A 21,770-nucleotide genomic window follows, 5' to 3' on the forward strand; every position below is an offset into this window, starting at 1 on the left:
AATGGAGGAATGTTTAACTCCCCGCCCAGCAGACTGTCGACCAATCATGTTCACGTTGTCATGCTGCGTCAGGCAATTGCTAAGCTAATTGTCACGCAATCCCTTCTAAAAGTCAGGGTATTAGTAAAAAAGCATGACTATTGTCCTTGAAAGTATGTTTCAAAGCTATACGATACTATAGAGAAAAAGTTAATTACCCAATTGACTCCCATTTACTCCTTGAAAGATGGCACTCCTTGTCCCAGAATCACCCAGAATGCACCGCGCGGCCCATTGATAATGTACGGGTGACATACACAATGGGCATTAATACAAATCCAATACAGTTTCCCTACTCCTAATTTCCCTGGCCAGATCGTTCCAAAGATCTCTTCCCCATTGTTCCAAGATGGTCGTTACAGTAGCAGATCCAGTGTGTGTGTGTGTTTTTGTGTGATGATGTATCCCATCTCAAATTGGAGCCTGTCTGATCAGACATTCTGAGGATGCTTTAACACAGTAAATGCCCTGATCCCCCTGACAAGCCAGCTCATAAAAACAGGCCCAACTTGAGGGCTTTAGCCTATTATGCTTCTCACGTAATGCTACCGCACGTTCTGTGGCAGAGACAGAGGCGAGAGGAAACGACGAGGGAGCTGTGAGTCGCACCAGACCTAATCCAGGGAAAAGCTGACTGACAACGCTGTTCTGATTCCACTTTAATTGAAGGCCTTGTTTTATTTATTTAATATTTGTTTTCTTTGTTTCAGATGGGAATAGTGGCTGGGTGACGACTGTAGAGATAGTTATTATGCTGCGTACATCCCTCTCCTGTTGGAATGGTGGCATCGGACTGGAAGGATTATCAGAGCGAGAGAGAGAGAGAGAGAGAGATTTTAAATTCTGAAAATGTGCTATAAAACCCACGCCGACATTGTGACTTATGAACCTTGAACTTGCCTTGCAAATGTGTGATTAGTGTGATTTTGCATGTTATTTACAATATTGTAACAATGCCACATATCTTCCTACAGGCATACATGAATCCCAAATCAATTGACATTTGTAAGGCAGTCTTTTGTCTTCTTATAGAGGAGCTAAATTGGCAGGGCAGGTGTAAATTTCAACCATTTAGCCTTTCAACCACAGGACGGATATGTTGTCTGAGACAGACTCTGGATATTCTACTGTCTGTTCACTGTTCTATGTGTCCTTCAACACTTTCCCTATTTCCAATATTTCCTCAACATCAAACCGGTCTGTTGTGATATGAGTAGTAAATAATATGGTAGAAGCTTGGTAGGCTATTTGGTTAAAGAAGTAAACCAAAGGCTCACAAAACGTGGTAGTTCAATAACAGTAGAGCATCAACACATGCCTAATAAATTGTTTTCCTCATCTTGCCATACACCGTAATGGTAGAATATAATCCACAGTTGTATTTTCGAATGACAAGAAGACGTGTAGCCGTCTAGCATTGTTAGGCTTTCTGAAGGACTTTTATTTCTCCAGGAAGATTTCCTCATTCCCTCCTTTCGAAGACAACGAGTCAGAGCACTCTGGGATTCCAATAAGCCGCAAAGCCTCTGCGAAATGTCAAGATAATGACAGATTCTAATAAACACAGCCGAAAAAGTCAATATGCTGTTTGAGGAACTAAAGGGGAAAAGAAAGAAATCACAACACATTAACATCCAGGTCATTTATTATGCCTATGGCTGGGAAGCACTGGCTACAAATTCATTGGAAACTGAAAATCTAATTTCCAACGCATCTCATATGTGGAGAGGTTCTTTGGCCCTCCATCATTTTCAGTTGATTCTCCCCTCCTCTCTTTTCTTTTCTTTCTTTCTCCCTCTCGCTCTCGTTATTTTTCCTTTTTCTAATTGCCGTCCAGTACTGTCGGAAGTATATTAGGACATCATCTGAGGTTCCTCAGCATGTTCATTTATTACTACCGAACTCGTCCTTGCTGAGGGGGATAGGGAGAGCAGGGAAGGGGAGAGAGCTATTTAGATGTGTGGTGATTGAGGTGAAGAGGAGGAGTTTGAGGGCAGAGGTTCAGTGTGTCTGTGTGTGTTTACAGAATGTTTCTATCAAACGAGCCCTGAGATGTTGGACATTTCTCCCTCTGGAACACCTGTGAGTGAGACGCCATGTTTTTCCACTGTTTCCTGTTACGTCTCTTTACCACTTGTTTATCTTTAGGTCTCCGCTGAGAGTTCCACTCTTACTGTAAACACACAAACATATCGTGTTTGCGGGCGTGCATGTTTGTGGGCATGTGGAGGGTGGAGGGGAGGGAAGGAGAGCAGAGGGGGCTGGCACAAAGTCATGAAAAATATGCTCCTGTGCTCTTTTCCCTTTAGTCTCGCTGCATAAATGTACATGTTGATAGAATGATACATTTCCACAGATAAAATGTATGAAATGAATCTTATTACCATGGATATCAAACATCCATTTAATAAAAGAAAACAGAGAAGTAACGTGTTTCAATGAGAGACAACAGATTCATCAAGTCAAAACATACAGAATAACTTGGGATTTTATGAGTTAAACCTTTCTGTTGTGTCTCCCCATTAGTCTCCCAGACAGACAGTTTCCCAGAGCAGCTGTATTGTGTGAGACTCACCTCGATAAGGAGCCCAAGACCAGACTGATACGGATGTATTCACATCTTGTTATTCTTCCAATAAATCTGCATCTCTCGCTCTCTCTACCAAACACAAGAGGTCAGGAGAAAACAACTGCCCTGGGCTTAGGTTGGACACACAAAAGTACACTCACACATACACACACACATACACACACAAGTACACACACATATGCACACACACTCAACACGTACACAATTATTTCTTGCTCCTTCTGTCCATATTGAAACAAATTTACGCCAGTATAATTGGTGAAGTAGGGATTTGTTATACTGATTCTATTCCTTATGCTCTTATTCACAATTAAAGAGGATAGTTTTGAATATTTCAATAAGAGTTTAGAGAGTATGTTCCATGCTGTGTGCATGCCAATGCCATGAGGGAGAAAACTGTCTCCACGCTCTCTACTACCAGTCAATAAAGCATGAGTAGACTGAAACAGCTGAGGCAGGAAGAACCATGAGAGAACATTCACTTCGAAAAAACACAGGCCTGGATAAATACTGTAGAGAAATCGAGTGGGTGAAAAATGCAAATATGAGAGAGACCATGATGTAGTTGGTATTGTTGCTCAATAGGAAAAATGGTTTTGTCGTATTTCCGTATTAACCCCAACTGTGTCCTGTACATATGCCAACTAAATATTGATTTTGGTATCATAATATGGATGGAATAGGAGGTGCTTATGTTGCGAATGTTAATGTTGGCGTCCTATGACTTGACCTATAGTCCACCAATATGTCATCAAGATGAGACATTGTTTACTTGACTGCCCACACTGGCTATTAATTCATTCGTTCTGGTGGGTAGTTGATGAAGGCAGCCCCCCGCACCTCTCTGATTCAGAGGGGTTGGGTTAAATGCGGAAGACACATTTCAGTTGAATACATTCAGTTGGACAATTGACTAGGTTTCCCCCTTTCCCTTTTCCTTTAGTTAACACTAGGTAGGAATCAATGCTGTATATAGGCCGTGTCACCTGTGCTCCCTCTCCGGACTCTAGGTCACCAGGCTGCTCGTTATGGCGCACACCTGTCACTATTGTTACGCGCATCAGCGCGTTATGACACTCACCTGGACTCCAACACCTCCTTTATTACCTGCCCTATATATGTCACTCCCTTTGGTTCCTTCCCCAGGCGTTATTGTTTCTGTGTCATGTCTGTGCGTTGTTCATGTTTTCATGTTTTGTATTATGTTACGTTTATTTTTTAAAACACTCACTCCCTGAACTTGCTTTCCGACGCTCAGCGCACATCGTTACAGAATGATGCCTCACCTAAGGGAAGCATCAGGGAGTGCTTTTTGCTGGCTTGATAGGCTCCCATGCCTCAGCGGGCTCGATAAGCTCCATGCCTCAGCGGGCTCGATAGGCTCCCAAGCCTCAGCGGGCTCGATAAGCTCCCATGCCTCAGCGGGCTCGATAAGCTCCCATGCCTCAGCGGGCTCGATAGGCTCCCATGCCTCAGCGGGCTCGATAGGCTCCCATGCCTCAGCGGGCTCGATAGGCTCCCGTGCCTCAGTTGGGTGAACAAGTTCCTGTGCCTCAGCTGGGTGAACAAGTTCCCGTGCCTCAGCTGGGTGAACAAGTTCCCGTGCCTCAGCTGGGTGAAAAGGTTCCCATGCCTCAGCTGGGTGAACAGGTTCCCATGCCTCAGCTGGGTGAACAGGTTACCCGTGCCTCGACCGAGGCAACTGGGGAGGTCTCAGCCGACTCATCAGGCTCTCACGCCTCAGCCGGCTCATCAGGCTCTCACGCCTCAGCCGGTTCATCAGGTTTCTGTGCCTCAGCGGAGGCGACCAATCCATTCCTGATCCCCTGGATATGTCCCTGTGGTTGGAGTCCTGTGGCTGTAGCCGAACGCGCCAGGGAGGGGGTACTGTCACGTATGCTCTCTCTCTCCACCGCTCTAGGTTGCTATGCTCCCGCGCCTCAGCTGGATCGACAGGTTCCCGCATCTTAGCAGAGGTGACCAGTCCGCTCCTGATCCTCAGGTCCGGGAGGGGATACGTCCGGGAGGGGATACTGTCATGTGCGCTCCCTCTCCGGCCTCTAGGTCACCAGGCTGCTCGTTATGGTGCACACCTGTCACCATCGTTATGCGCTTCAGCGCATTATGACACTCACCTCGACTCCATCACCTCCTTGATTACCTGCCCAAATATGTCACTCCCTTTGGTTCCTTCCACAGGCGTTATTGTTTCTGTGTCATGTCTGTGCGTTGTTCGTGTTTTCATGTTTTGTATTATGTTATGTTTATTTATTAAAAGACTCACTCCCTGAACTTGCTTCCTGACTCTCAGCGTACATCATTACAGGCAGGCAATGTGCTGACCAGGCAAACATAGCTAATTATTTTCGTCGATTACCATCAAAACAATTATTGAATCACTAAGCAGAACACAAAATGCATACAGCATTTATTACCTCTTAGTTTTAGGGTTTGCATAACCACAACTTTTACAGCCTCAGGTTCCCTCAAAATCAGACCGTCTCCACCAGTATTTCCCTGAGAAATACATGTTTATGTGATGCTACTGTACCAAATTTCATAACTAGTAGAAGGATTTTTTGGGGTGGTCCTGGACTGAAAACGCTATCGACCTAGCTAGCTAGCATTATAATCTACAAACAAAATAGACAATCATGTCAACAATCTGCATATCTAGCTTTAGCTAGCAAATGTTAGCTAGATGAAATAAAGACATTGAGCATCTTGTGGGGTTTAAGCAGTATAGCTACATGTTGCTATCATTAGATTCCTTTGAGTAGATAACAGTCAGAATACATAAGATGTTAGCAAGGGGATACTGTCATGTGCGTTATGGTGCACACCTGTCACCATCGTTATGCGCATAGGTAGCTAAATAGCCTTTTTAGCTAGCCTGAACATTGAACAAAGGTTAGCAGCTACCGTAGCTAGCAGGCTAAAAACGCAACCCAACACTTACCTAATGTTACCAGTATATCAGAACCGTGGCCATTTCACCATCAGTCTTCCACCATTCAAAATGTATTCCAATGTTTATCCGGTTTATGAATCTTTTTCTCGCTTATTTTTGTCTTTTGGGATCGAGCTTGATGCAGATCCAAGAATAGAGAATGATGCTTGTTGGCTTCGTCTGCTCTGTTTGTTTCTGGCGGCTGTAACATTAGGTTGCAAGTGGCTTTCACTTCCTCTCCAGCTCTGGGGCAGCAGGGTCATCCGGGTAGGTGGTATAACAGTAAAGACACACCTAGCCCAGAAGGCCAGCCCAAGGCGGCTAAGGGCACAATGCCATTGTTTAAGTTCAAAGTGAAAACACTACACAAGAAGTGGGGCGGCATAGGATTTAAAAAATAATAATAATAAATGATTTCACCTTTATTTAACCAGGTAGGCCAGTTGAGAACAAGTTCTCATTTACAACTGCGACCTGGCCAAGATAAAGCAAAGCAGTGTGACAAAAACAACAACACAGAGTTGCAGATAAACAAACGTACAGTCAATAACACAATAGAAAAATCTATGTACAGTGTACAGTGCAAATGTAGAAGAGTAGGGAGGTAAAGAAATAAATAGGCCATAGTGGCAAAATAATTACAATTTAGCAATAACACTGGAGTGACAGATGTGCAGATAGATATGCAAGTAGAGATACGGGGTGCGAAAGAGCAAGAGGATAAGTAACAATATGGGGATGAGGTAGTTGGGTGTGCTATTTACAGATTGGCTGTGTACAGGTACAGTAAGGTGCTCTGACAGCTGATGCTGGGAGATATAAGACTCCAGCTTCAGTGATTTTTGAAATTAGTTCCAGTCATTGGCAGCAGAGAACTGGAAGGAAAGGCGGCCAAAGGAAGTGTTGCCTTTGGGGATGACTCGTGAAATATACCTGCTGGAGCGTGTGCTACGGGTGGGTGTTGCTATAGTGACCAGTGAGCTGAGATAAGGCGGGGATTTACCTAGCAAAAACGTATAGATGAACTGGAGCCAGTGGGTTTGGCGATGAATATGTAGTGAAAGCCAGCCAACGAAAGCATACAGGTCGCAGTGATCTGTAGTATATGGGGCTTTGGTGACAAAACGGATGTCACTGTGATAGACTACATCCAGTTTGCTGAGTAGAGTGTTGGAGGCTATTTTGTAAATTACATCGCCGAAGTCAAGGATCGGGAGTATAGTCAGTCTTACAAGGGTATGTTTGGCAGCATGAGTGAAGGAGGCTTTGTTGTGAAATAGGAAGATTCTAGTTTCAATTTTGGATTGGAGATGCTTAATGTGAGTCTGGAAGAAGAGTTTACAGTCTAACCAGACACCTAGGTATTTGAAGTTGTCCACATATTCTAAGTCAGAACCGTCCAGAGTAGTGATGCTAGTCGGGCGGGAGGGTGCGGGCAACAATCGGTTGAAGAGCATGCACTTAGTTTTACTAGCATGTAAAAGCAGTTGGAGGCCACGGAAGGAGTGTTGTATGGCATTGAAGCTCGTTTGGAGGTTTGATAGCACAGTGTCCAAAGAAGGGCCAGATGTATACAGAATGATGTTGTTTGTGTAGAGGTGGATCAGAGAATCACCAGCAGCAAGAGCGACATCATTGATATATACAGAGAAACGAGTCGGCCCGAGAATTGAACTACTGTATGTAGCACCCCCATAGTGACTGCCAGAGGTCCAGACAGCAGACCCTCCGATTTGACACACTGATCTGTTTGTGAACTTGGCTATTGAAGATTTTAGAAAGGCAGGGCAGGATGGATATACTGTAGGTCTATAACAGTTTGGGTCTAGAGTGGCTCCCCCAGGACCTGCAGATTTCTGCTTTAAAGGAGAAGTTCACCCAAAACACTTCTGGGCCCTTTATAAAAACTTGCCTGCCTGTTTGTCAGTACCCCACAGAGTTTTTAGGTCCATAGTTTGAGTATTTAGATTTCTGTATTTTTATATCAAAATGCTGAATTTCCCATATTTACCTAACATGCAGAGAAAACGGTGTATTTATTGTTACATTAAAAATCATTAGTGTCTCGGCATTGAATTGCCAAATACATGTTGTTTAATGTAAAAATTATTTAAAAACAAAGACCTATTTTCTGCTAGCGCAGAAGTCTTCCATATAGTCAGTAGTAGGGTAGATACTCTTCTTTGTGGTTCTAAGATGAATAATTAATGAAGGCGGAACAAAGTAGTGTCTTACTATTGGTCTTGAAGAAAGGAAATCAGAAGGAAAGGAAGTAAATAAACAAAGAGATGTTAGCTAGCTAGGTTAGTGGTTTTTAACCTCTAAAGTAAAGTAAGGCTAGGCAAATAACGTCAGTAGCTGAGTGACATTGGCCAAAATGAAGTGCAATAACGTTCCGGTCATATACAAATACATGACACATTTCCACTCTTTCCTGACCACGATGGAGCTTTGTATCCGGCATGGCTGCAGGCCATCTGACATCCTGCTTACGGTGTCGATATGACACCTGAAGTCATTGACCAGTTGCGGTTGACTGTGTTCGAGTGATCACTTTGTGGCCACTGACTACAATGGGGACCGATTGAACCCGGTTCTGTTCCCACTATCTTTCCAAAATCACATTGGCAAAAATGTGCCTTCTGAACTTCGCCTTTAAGCTGATATTAATTTATAAAAGTAGAATGTTAATGCAGATTTAATTTTGTTTGATTTAATAGGTGTCAAATACTTTTGACACCTATCTTTTTATTTATTTTTGTTTTTACTTGCTGAACAAAATCTCTTTCTCTGAGAAATGATACTGGTATAAAAATATATTTTCATTGTTTTTAGCATACAATAATAGCTCTGTATTTGTAAAATATATTTTACACCGTCTTTTTTGATTATTTTTATCAAGGGTGACAATAATTTTGGAGGTTACTGTATAATATTCTCGGTATAGTCTAGATGGCCTGCACAGAATTCATAAACCCCCTGAGAGGGTAGATAGAGTTGAAGTCGGAGGTTTACTTAGGTTGGAGTCATTAAAACTCATTTTTCAACCACTCCACAAATTTCTTGATAACCTCCCATTGTCCTCATATTCTATATACACCCCGTGTGCTCCGGGTCAAACTGACCAGCCTTGACTAAAACCCCAATGAGCACATGTGTGACAGTATGCATGTGCTCAGCCTTTGCAGATATATTTCTTACACCTGCAGCACACAGTATGTGTTTTACAGTCCTTCTTTGGTGGGCAGATCTGATACCTCTTCCTCTAACTTGCCCCAGCTGGGGCAGTGGCTGGGGCAGTAGCTAGTGGTACCTCAGGTTGATCATGAGATCTAGCCCTCTGAACAGCTTTCACAACTGCTGCAGATGCGTCTGTGCGGGGGAGACGCTCCCTTCTTTCGATGAATGGAGTTGCAAGTGCCTTTCCCAGCTGCTCCAGGAACACCCTCCTCTTGTTGCGCCTACGAGGCATCCAGCTAGGGTTGATCTCTCTCCATTGTAGGAGGAAACATCAATAATGTTGTGGAAGATGACCAGGGGCCAGTGGGCAGTCATCCTTCTGCAGCTGTGCATTCCAATCACCTTATCTAGGTTGTCCACACCTCCTTTGTTGCAGTTGAAGTCTAGGATCATGGCTGGCTTCCTGTCCTGGCGATGGCTAATTTCAGCCTCTGTGAGCAGTGTGCTCAGAAGTAACATATTCTTGTTTTTCTATGGGAGGTAGGAAACTAGAGTGGTGGTGGGCGTGAAGGCAAACTTTGATGAGAAGACCTCTCTTTCCTTTGACACAAGCAGTGCAGGGGGGAGCTCAGGCTTGTTCTTTCGAACTGTGCCAACCATGGTGACGCTCCTCTTCAGGAGCTGCTGTCCGAGTTCATAAGAGGTGAAGAAATTGTCACATATGACATTGTAACCCCTCAGTCCCTCTGTCACATCAAGCACAACCCGCATCCCCTGGTTCTTCTCTGGGCCTCTACTGGTCGGCTTCCCAGTGTAGACTAGCATCTTCCAAACATAGCTGGATTTGGCATCGCAGGCCACCCATGACTGGATCCCATATTTTGCTGGCTTGCTGGGCATATACTGCCGGAAGGACAACGACCTTTGGTAAGAAGAGATTAGCATCATCGGTAATTATTAGTATCGTGTCACACAGAAACAGCCACAGAAGTGTGTAGTGGAAAATAATTTTTGTTATATATATATATATATATATATATATATACTACCTCTGAATGGAACCAGTTGCTCATCCACTGTCACGTCAGGCCCTGAGTTGTAGAGGACTGGCAGCCGCTGGCAGCCGCTCCACCCACTTGTCCCAGACCTCTCTTATGGCTGCCAGCATGTCTTGCAGGTCTTGACTCACAGTCATCAAATCATAGCAGTCTTGAGTAAGTGTGAAAGAGTTTGAGTGGCATGTAGGCACGGGAAATCGCCCTTCCACTCTCTGCATCCCATAGACTTGCTGCAGCCTCACCTCGGGACCTGTATACACCTGCTAAGATTAGCAGCCCTATGTAGGCAAGCAGGTCAGTCTCATCCACCCCTTTCCAGCTGTCTCCATATTTTTGAAAACCCTCCAGATTTGTCATGTCCAGGATGATTTTTCTATTGCCGGTGTGATGAACAGGTAGAATGACGAGGCCATGTCATGGGAAACGGCATGTGTTGTGTTTCCTGGGGTCATCTCCGGGCCCTTATGCTCTGCCATCGTGCCCTGGTTGTGATATGCTACTGAGGACCATTTGATTTTGCAGTTTTTTGACATGAAAATCACTCTTTCAGCTTGAGGGATTTCTTCTTCTTCCTCTTCTTCTGAAGATTATGCATCATGCTATAGGTTGTATTCTTCCCCACCTACGTCTTCTGACACATCCTCCACTTCCTCTTCAGAATCAGACTAGTCTTGCTGGACATTTGAAAAAAATCTGGTCTAGAACCTGTTCAACAATGAAACGCACAGTCATGGCTTCAGCACCTTGGACAAGACCATGTCCTGACCTGTACGGACTTGTCTGGACATGTACGAACATGTACCCATGACAATATTTGCTGTTGTTTCCTACAGCTTACACGGATACATGAATAAAGGCAACATTCATTTTTGTAATATTCGGGTCAGTCTAGGACAAGTCATCAAATTTCAAGTTGCATAATATCATGGAAGTGATTGTTTTCACTGCTCCACATGTCTGGACATGTACGGACATGTACCCATTCACTTTTGTACTACTGGGGTCAGTCTAAGACAGGTCATCAAATTTCAAGTTGAATAATATCCTAGAGGGGATTGTTTTCACTACTCCACATGTCTGGACATGTACGGACATGTACTGTCGTAGCAGAATCAGAATTAGTTAGGTAACATTGATAAATAAGATTTTATTTTCATAATAATGCTTATGTGAGATATTTGTCATTAGAATGTCTTCTTTTGGATAATACTGTTGGCAGTTGCATTTTCCTCTCTCTTCTCCAGGGCTTAGTCACTTGGGGCCCAGAGCGGGGAGAGGTCAGGCTTGTCTTCATATGTCAATATATCTGTTAAACCATGTGATGCTATGAAGAATATCAGAAGGGGAGGAGGACAGAATGGAGGCGTGTCTTCTTATGGGAATATGTCTGTAACTATTGTATGTCCCCTCTGAGGTTGCCCTTATCTTGACCTAGTATATGACCTAAGAGGCTCACTGTCTTTTCTGATCTTGTCCTGGAGGAGGTGTATTTGAGATGGGAGTATCTAGAATTGACAATTGATATATGCCATTGGATGAGGTAATGTTTTGGTCCTAAGTGGTACCAAGAACGAAATATAATTTATAGCTAATGCTATCTGGATGGGATACTCCTCTTTCAAGTGAAAGGCCCTTTGTAATGTTCCTAAGATCTGTTATTCGTCATGTGAGTTGAGAGGGGTGTGTCTTGGCTATAAATGATACTAAGAATTGTTTTGTAAGCACTCTCAGAGACTTCATTTATAGACACTGAATAGATCTGAGAGTCACAGGGCTATGGTGAAGCTCATATAATTAAAGATGGACTTTATAATATAACTCTGACTTGTGTGTGGTTTACTCTCTCAATGTTAAGTAATACAGGAAATTACCACGACAGTACCCATTCAACACTGTGTCGGGTCAAAATGACCCAAAGGACAATGGGAGGGTTAACAAACTATAGTTTTGGCAAGTTGGTTAGGACATCTACTTTGTGCATGATACTGGTCATTTTCCAACAATTGTTTACAGACAGATTATTTCACTTATAATTCATTATATCACAGTTCCAGTGGGAATTCACTATATCACAATTCCAATGACTTTAGAAGCTTCTGATAGGCTAATTGACATCATTTGAGTCAATTAGAGGTGTACCTGTGGATGTATTTCAAGGCCTACCTTCAAACTCAGTGTCTCTTTGCTTGATATCCTGGTAAAATCAAAAGAAATCAGCCAAGACCTCAGAAAACAAATTGTAGACCTCCACAAGTCTGGTTCATCCTTGGAAGCAATTTCCAAATGCCTGAATGTACCACGTTCATCTGTACAAACAATAGTACGCAAGTATAAGCAGTGTCTCCTGACCCCTCCTGTCTCAGCCTCCAGTATTTATGCTGCAGTAGTTTATGTGTCGGGGGGCTAGGGTCAGTTTGTTATATCTGGAGTACTTCTCCTGTCCTATTCGGTGTCCTGTGTGAATCTAAGTGTGCGTTCTCTAATTCTCTCCTTCTCTCTCTCGGAGGACCTGAGCCCTAGGACCATGCCCCAGGATTACCTGACATGATGACTCCTTGCTGTCCCCAGTCCACCTGGCCGTGCTGCTGCACCAGTTTCAACTGTTCTGCCTTCTTATTATTCGAACATGCTGATCATTTATGAACATTTGAACATCTTGGCCATGTTCTGTTATAATCTCCACCCGGCACAGCCAGAAGAGGACTGGCCACCCCACATAGCCTGGTTCCTCTCTAGGTTTCTTCCTAGGTTTTGGCCTTTCTAGGGAGTTTTTCCTAGCCACCGTGCTTCTACACCTGTATTGCTTGCTGTTTGGGGTTTTAGGCTGGGTTTCTGTACAGCACTTTGAGATATCAGCTGATGTACGAAGGGCTATATAAATAAATTTGATTTGATATAAGCACCATGGGACCATGCAGCCATCATACCGCTCAGGAAGGAGATGCGTTCTGTCTCCTAGAGACGAACGTTGTCATGGACGTTAAAGGAACTGGACCAAGGTGCAGCGTGGAAAGCGTACATTTTCTCTTTTAATCGAAATGACGCAGACAAAACAATAACCTCTCTAGGGTATGTGGGACGCTAGCGTCCCATCTGGCCAACATCCAGTGAGATTGCAGAGCACCAAATTCAAATACAGAAATGCTCATTATAAAAATTCAGAAAACAAAACATATTTTACATAGGTTTAAAGATTAACTTCTTGTTAATCCAACCACGGTGTCAGATTTATAAAATGCTTTTCGGCGAAAGCATACCTAGCCCAGAACATAGCCCAGTTGACAAATTATTACAAACAGTAACCAGCCAAGCAGAAGCGTTACCAAACTCAGAAATAGAGATAAAATTAATCCCTTACCTTTGATGATCTTCATATGGTGGCACTCAGAAGACATTCATTTACTCTTATAAATGTTCCTTTTGTTCGATAAAGTCTCTTTATATCCAAAAACCTCCATTTTGTTTGCTCCTGTTCTTCAGTAATCCACAGTCTCAAACGCAGTCAAAACAGGCAGACAAAAAAATCCAAATTGTAACCGTAAATGTAACGATCTGGGTGTCAAGTCAGGCGCAGGAAACAGAGAGTTCAAGGTAGTGCTCTTTAATGCACACACGGCGTACATAGGCCACCCCACTAAACACTGGGTGCTAAAAAACAAATGACCCAAACACGGGGACTAAAACAGTCCAGCAAAACCCACAAACAGGAACAAACACGTTCATCTCCAACATACACAAATGTTACAACAAACAATCCCGCACAAAGAAACAGGCGGGCCGGCTGACTAATAAAGCCCAACTAATCACCACAAACGCATAACAGGTGTAACCAATAAACAGACAAGGAGGGGGAGGAAAGAATCAGTGGCAGCTAGTAGGCCGGCGACGACGACCGCCGAGCGCCACCCGAACGGGAAGGGGAGCCACCTTCGGTCGAAGTCGTGACAGTAAAGTTCATAGAAACATGTCAAACGATGTTTATATTCAATCCTCAGGTTGCTTTTAGCCTGAATGATCTATAATATTTCAACCGGACATTAACGTTGTCAATATAAAAGGGAAACAAGAAATGCACTCTCTTGGGATTGCGCATGAAAAAGCTTTGCGACACGGTAGGGTCCACTCATTCCGACTGGTCTTACTCCCTCATTTATAAGAATACAAGCCTGAAAATATACTGTAATGGCATTGAATAGAAAACTACAAAACCCTCCCAAAAAATACTTGCTGAATGGATTTTTCTCAGGTTTTCACCTGCCAAATCAGTTCTGTTATACTCACAGACACTATGTTAACAGTTTTGGAAACTTTAGAGTGTTTTCTATCCAAATCTACTAGTTATATGCATATCATATATTCTGGGCCCGTGTAGTAGGCCGTTTACTTTGGGCATGCTTTTCATCCAAAATTCCGAATGCTGCCCCCTACCCTAGAGAGGATAAACAATACAAAACAAACCGTGACGCTTAAGGCTATGTGCCATCAAACAAAGTTAACTTCCCACAAACACAGGTGGGAAAAAGGGTACCTAAGTATGGTTCCCAATCAGAGACAAACAATTGACAGCTGTCCGTGATTGAGAACCATACCCGGCCAAAACCTAGAAATAGAAAATCATAGAAACACAAAACATAGAATGCCCACCCCAACTCACGCCCTGACCAAACCAAAATAGAGACATAAAAAGAATCTCTAAGGTCAGGGCGTGACAAACGTACTTTGGTGCGAAAAGTGCAAACCAATCCCAGAACAACAGCAAAGGGCCTTGTGAAGATGCTGGAGGAAACAGGTACAAAAGTATCTATATCCACAGTAAAAACAAGTCCTATATCGACATAACCTGAAAGGCCGCTCAGCAAGGAGGAAGCCACTGCTCCAAAACCACCATAAAAAAGCCAGACTATGGTTTGCAACTGCACATGGGAACAAAGATCGTACTTTTGGAGAAATGTCCTCTGGTCTGATGAAACAAAAATAGAACTGTTTGGTCATAATGACCAAATCAAATCTAATCTAATTTTATTTGTCACATACACATGGTTAGCAGATGTTAATGCGAGTGTAGCGAAATGCTTGTACTTCTAGTTCCGACAATGCAGTAATAACCAACGAGTAATCTAACCTAACAATTCCACAGCTACTACCTTATACACACAAGTGTAAAGGGGTAAAGAATATGTACATAAAGATATTTGAATAAGTGTTGGTACAGAACGGCATAGGCAAGATGCAGTAGATGGTATCAAGTACAGTATATACATATGAGATGAGTAATGTAGGGTATGTAAACATTATATGAAGTAGCATTGTTTAAGGTGGCTAGTAATACATTTTAGACATACACTTCCACCAATTCCATTATTAAAGTGAGCTGGAGTTGAGTCAGTATGTGGGCAGCAGCCACTCAATGTTAGTGGTGGCTGTTTAACTGTCTCAAAGCACTTCATGATGACGGAAGTGAGTGCTACGAGGCGGTAGTCGTTTAGCTCAATTACCTTAGCTTTCTTGGGAACAGGAACAATGGTGGCCCTCTTGAAGCATGTGGGAACAGCAGACTGGGATAAGGATTGATTGAATATGTCCGTAAACACACCAGCCAGCTGGTCTGCGCATGCTCCGAGGACGCACCTGGGGATGCCGTCTGCACCTGCAGCCTTGCGAGGGTTAACCCGTTTAAATGTTTTACTCACATCGGCTGCAGTGAAGGAGAGTCCGCAGGTTTTTGTAGCGGCCCGTGGCACTGTATTGTCCTCAAAGAGAGCAAAGAAGTTATTTAGTCTGTCTGGGAGCAAGACATCCTGGTCCGCGACGGGGCTGGTTTTCTTTTTGTAATCCGTGATTGTCTGTAGACCCTGCCACATACCACTTGTGTCTGAGCCATTGAATTGCAACTCTACTTTGTCTCTAAAATGACTCTTAGCTTGTTTGATTACCTTGCGGAGGGAATAGCTTCACTGTTTGTATTCAGTCATGGTTCCGGTCACCTTGCCCTGGTTAAAAGCAGTGGTTCGCGCTTTCAGTTTCGCACTTTCTAATGATCTCGCTCACCGAATCAGCGTATTCGTCAATGATGTTGTTGGACGCAATGCAGAACATATCCCAAGGATGATCAATGGAAACAGGATGCACCTGAACTCAATTCCGAGTCTCATATCAAAGGGTCTGAATACTTATGTAAATCAGGTATTTAAAAAATTATATATATGTATATAAATTAGCAAAAATTCCTAAAAACCTGTTTTTGCTTTGTCATTGTGGGTCATTGTATGGATTGATGAGGGAAAATCCATTTTAGAATAAGGCTGTAAAGTAACAAAATGTGGAAAAAGTCCAGGGGTCTGAATACAGTGTATATGTTGAAGAGGGTGGGGCTCAAGCTGCAGCCCTGTCTCCTTCCACGGCCCCGTGGAAAGGAACGTGCGTGTTTTTTTTTCAATTCTAACTGCACACTTGCTGTTTGTGTTGTTTATGTGATTTTATAATGTTGTATGTTTTACCCCCAACACCACTTTCCATAAATTTGTATAGCAGACCCTCATGCCAAATTGAGTCATAAGCTTTTTTGAAATCAACAAATTATGAGAAGACTTTGCTTTAGTCTTGGTTTGTTGTTTGTTAATTAGGGTGTGCAGGGTGAATACGTGCCCCCCCCACCCCCACCCCCTCTCTCTCTCTCTCTGCCTCTCTCTAACATTCTGTGGTGGTGATACTTTAGTCAGTGGAGTAAGTGAAAGAATGGTCCCCACAGAAATGCTATGATAAATAGTCCTTGTCTGAGATGAGCTAAACATGTTCATTTTGGTTCTCCTCTCCGTGCCAAGCAGGCAACAGAATCATATCCTCCTTGATTTCCTCCTATTTTCAAACCTTCGCCTCTCCATTCTTTCTCATATGTTTTCTCTCTCTCCCTTTAAAAAAAAATGTCTCTCACTGTACATAATTTATGTGAAAGGATTGGAATAGCGTTTTCTAATCTTTCCAAAGGAATTACACCTCCCCTTTCTATTCCCCCCTACGTCCCTCTTTCTCTTCTGTCTCTCTCGCTCTCTCCTCAGTGGAATTGAATATTGCTTTTGTAATCTCGCAGACGGAAGGCCTCTGGTCATGCATTGTGTTCTGACGGCTGTTCTTGGTGCTGATGCAAGTGTGTTAGTGTGTGTCCGTGTGTGTGTGTGTTTGCATGTGTGAGTGGGTCTGCTTCTCTCAGCTTCCTGTGCTTATTAAACCCAGGGTAAAACTAGGGTCAGGTGAAATTAATGGCAAGACACTGACACCTGTAGTTCATTCACATAGGATTACTCGTTCGATATCTGGGGAAGTGTTATCTGTAGGTTAGTGCTATCCGGAATCACGGAGAGCATAGACCATTTTCTTTATTATATTCTATCTACAGTTGAAGTCAGAAGTTTACATACACCTTAGCCAAATACATTTAAACTCAGTTTTTCACATTTCTTGACATGTAATCCTACTATGAATTCCCTGTCTTAGGTCAGTTAGGATAAACACTTTATTTTAAGAATGTGAAATGTCAGAATAATAGTAGAGAGAATGATTTGTTTCAGCTTTTATTTCTTTCATCACATTCCCATTGGGTCAGATGTTTACATACACTCAATTAGTATTTGGCAGCATTGCCTTTAAATTGTTTAACTTGGGTCAAACGTTTCATGTTGCCTTCCACAAGCTTCCCACAATAAGTTGGGTGAATTTTGGCCTATTCCTCCTGACAGAGCTGGTGTAACTGAATCAGGTTTGTAGACCTCCTTTCTCGCACACACTTTTTCAGTTCTGCCCACAAATTTTCTATAGGATTGAGGTCAGGGCTTTGTGATAGCTACTCCAATACCTTGACATTGTTGTCCTTTAAGCCATTTTGCCACGACTTTGGAAGTATGCTTGGGGTCATTGTCAATTTGGAAGACACATTTGTGACCAAGCTTTACCTTCCTGACTGATGTCTTGAGATGTTGCTTCAATATATCCACATAATTTTGTTTCCTCATGATGCCATCTATTTTGTGAAGTGCACCAGTCCCTCCTGCAGCAATGCACCCTCACAACATGATGCTGGTACCCCCATGCTTCACGGTTGGGATGGTGTTCTACGGGTTGCAAGCCTCCCCCTTTTTCCTCGAAAGATAACGATGGTCATCAAATACTTCCGGCGCCGCCTCGCTTCGCGTTCCTAGGAAACTATGCAGTATTTTGTTTTTTTACGTGTTATTTCTTACATTGGTACCCCAGGTAATCTTAGGTTTCATTACGTACATTCGGGAGGAACTACTGAATATAAGAACAACGTCAACTCATCATCATTATGACCAGGAATATGACTTTCCCGAAGCGGATCCTGTGTTTTGCCTTCCACCCAGTACAATGGATCGGATCCCAGCCGGCAAACCCAAACAACGTCGCCGTAAAAGGGGCAAACGAAGCGGTCTTCTGGTCAGGCTCCGGAGACGGGCACATCGCTCACCACTCCCTAGCATACTACTCGCCAATGTCCAGTCTCTTAACAACAAGGTTGATGAAATCCGAGCAAGGGTAGCATTCCAGAGAGACATCAGAGACTGTAACGTTCTTTGCTTCAAGGAAACATGGCTCACTCGAGAGACGCTATCGGAGTCGGTGCAGCCAGCTGGTTTCTTCACGCATCGCGCCAACAGAAACAAGCATCTTTCTGGTAAGAAGAGGGGCGGGGGGTATGCCTTATGATTAACGTGACGTGGTGTGATCATAACAACATACAGGAACTCAAGTCCTTCTGTTCACCTGACTTAGAATTCCTCACAATCAAATGTCGACCGCATTATCTACCAAGGGAATTCTCTTCGATTATAATCACATATTCCCCCCCAAGCAGACACATCGATGGCCCTGAACGAACTTTATTTGACTCTATGTAAACTGGAAACCACATATCCTGAGGCTGTATTCATTGTAGCGGGGGATTTTAACAAGGCTAATCTGAAAACAAGACTCCCTAAATTCTATCAGCATATCGATTGTGCAACCAGGGCTGGTAAAACCCTGGATCATTGTTATTCTAACTTCCGCGACGCATATAAGGCCCTCCCCCGCCCTCCTTTCGGAAAAGCTGACCACGACTCCATTTTGTTGCTTCCAGCCTACAGTCAGAAACTAAAACAAGAAGCTCCCGCGCTCAGGTCTTTTCAACGCTGGTCCGACCAATCTGATTCCACGCTTCAAGACTTCTTCGATCAAGTGGATTGGGATATGTTCCGCATTGTGTCCAACAACAACATTGACGAATACGCTGATTTGGTGAGCGAGTTCATTAGAAAGTGCATCGGTGATGTCCACCTGTAGTAAATTCAATTGATTGGACATGATTTAGAAAGGCACACACCTGTCAATATAAGGTCCCACATTTGACAGTGCATGTCAGAGCAAAAAACAAGCCATGAGGTGGTCACCTCCCTGACCAAGAACCCGATGATCACTCTGACTGAGCTCTAGAGTTCCTCTCAGGAGATGAGAGAACCTTCCAGAAGAACAATCATCTCTGCAGAACTCAACCAATCAGGCCTTTATGATAGAGTGGCTAGACAGAAGTGTTTCGTTAAAGCCTATTTATTTTTGTTACAAGCCATGTTTCGTTTAAAGGCTGTGTAAAGTTTATTTGTTTCAATGTACCGGTAGGCACCTGTGGCTTATAGACATGTGCGGCTTATTTATGTACAAAATACATCTTTTTGAATAATTCAGTGGGTGCGGTTTATATTCAGGTGCGCTTAATAGTACAGAAATTACGGTACTTGAATCAGTTATAGAGCCCATTGCCCTTTATTGTTGTGAGGTCTGGGGTCCGTTCACCAACCAAGACTTCACAAAATGGGACAAATATCAAATTAAGACTGCATGCAGAATTCTGCAAAAATATCCTCAGTGTACAAAGTAAAACATCAAATAATGCATGCAGAGCAGAATTAGGCCAATACCCGCTAATTATCCAAATCCAAAAAAGAGGCATTCAATTTTTCAACCACCTCAAAGGAAGCGATTCCCAAACCTTCCACAACAAAGCCATCCCCTACAGTGAGCTGAACCTGGAGAAGCATGCTGGTCCTGGGGCTCTGTTCACAAACACAAGCAGAGGCCCAGGATAGCAACAGAATTAAACCCAACCAAATCTTGAGAAAACTCGAGTATAATTACTTGACACATTTGAAAGATTTTTTTTTTTAAAAGCACAAACTAGAATGCTATTTGTCCCTAAACAGTGAGTACAAATTTACAGAATACCTGACCACTGTGACTGACCCAAAATTAAGGAAAGCTTTGACTATGTACAGACTCAGTGAGCCTTGCTATTGAGAGAGGCCACAGTAGGCAGACCTGACTCTCAAGAGAAGACAAGCTATGTGCACCCTGCCCACAAAATTAGGTGGAAACTGAGCTGCACTTCCCAACTTTCTGCCAAATGTATGACCATATTGGAGACACATTTTTCCCTCAGATTACACAGAACCATAAAGAATTTGAAAATAAATAACATTTTGATAAACTCCCGTATCTATTGGGTGAAATACCACAGTGTGCCATCACAGCAGCAATATTTGTGAACTTTTGCCACAAGGGCAACCAGTAAAGAACAAACACTGTTGTAAAAACTAACCATGTTTATTTATTTTCCCTTTTGTACTATTTGCACAGCGTTACAACACTGTATACGGTGGCTTGTGAAAGCATTCATCCCCTTGGCATTTTTACAGTTTTGTTGCCTTACAACCTGGAATTAAAATTGATTCTTGGGGGATGTGTTTCATTCGATTTACACAAAATGCCTACCACTTTGAAGAGGCAAAATATGTTTTATTGTGAAACAAACAAGAAATTAGACAAACAACTGAAAACTTGAGCATGCACAACTATTCCCCCCCCACCACCAAAGGTCATTACTTTGTAAAGCCACCTTTTACCTTTTGCAGCAATTACAGCTGCAAGTCTCTTGGGGTATGTCTCTATAAGCTTGGCACATCTAGCCACTGGGATTTTTGCCCATTCTTCAAGGCAAAACTGCTCCAGCTCCTTCAAGTTGGATGGGTTCTGCTGGTGTACAGCAATCTTTAAGTCAGACAGATTCTCAATTGGATTGAGGTCTGGGCTTTGACTATGCCATTCCTAGACATTTAAATGTTTCCTCTTAAACCACTTGAGTGTTGCTTTAGCAGTATGCTTAGGGTCATTGTCCTGCTGGAAGGTGAACCCCCGTCCCAGTCTCAAATCTCTGGAAGACTGAAACAGGTTTCCCTCAAGAATTTCCCTGTGTTTTGCGCCATCCATCATTACCTAAAAATGTTGACCAGTTTCCCAGTCCCTGCCGATGAAAAAATCCCCACAGCATGCTGATGCTGATGGTGTTCTCGGGGTGATGAGAGGTGTTCGTTCGGGTTGCGCCAGACATAGTGTTTTTCTTGATGTCCAAAAATCTCAATTTTAGTCTTATCTGACCAGAGTACCTTCTCTCATATGTTTGGAGAGTCTGCCACATGCCTTTCGGTGAACACCAATCATGTTTGCTTATTTTCTCTAAGAAATGCTTTTTTCTGGCCACTCTTCTGTAAAGCCCAGCTCTGTTTTTTATTTATTATTTTACCTTCATATAACTAGGCAAGTCAGTTAAGAACAAATTCTTATTTTCAAAGACGGTCTAGGAACAGTGGGTTAACTGCCTGTTCAGGGGCAGAACAACAGATTTGTACCTTGTCAGCTCGGGGGTTTGAACTTGCAACCTTCCGGTTACTATTCCAACACTAGGCTACCCTGCCGCCCCCGGGGTAGTGTACGGCTTAAAGTGGTCCTTTGGACCGATACTCCAATCTCCGCTGTGGAGCTTTGCAGCTCCTTCAGGGTTATCTTTGTTGTCTTTGCTGCCTCTCTGAGTTTTGGTGGGCGGCCCTCTCTTGGCAGGTTTGTTGTGGTGCAA

Source organism: Oncorhynchus tshawytscha, linkage group LG08 (genome assembly GCF_018296145.1).
Source record: "Oncorhynchus tshawytscha isolate Ot180627B linkage group LG08, Otsh_v2.0, whole genome shotgun sequence".
NCBI lineage: Eukaryota > Metazoa > Chordata > Actinopteri > Salmoniformes > Salmonidae > Oncorhynchus > Oncorhynchus tshawytscha.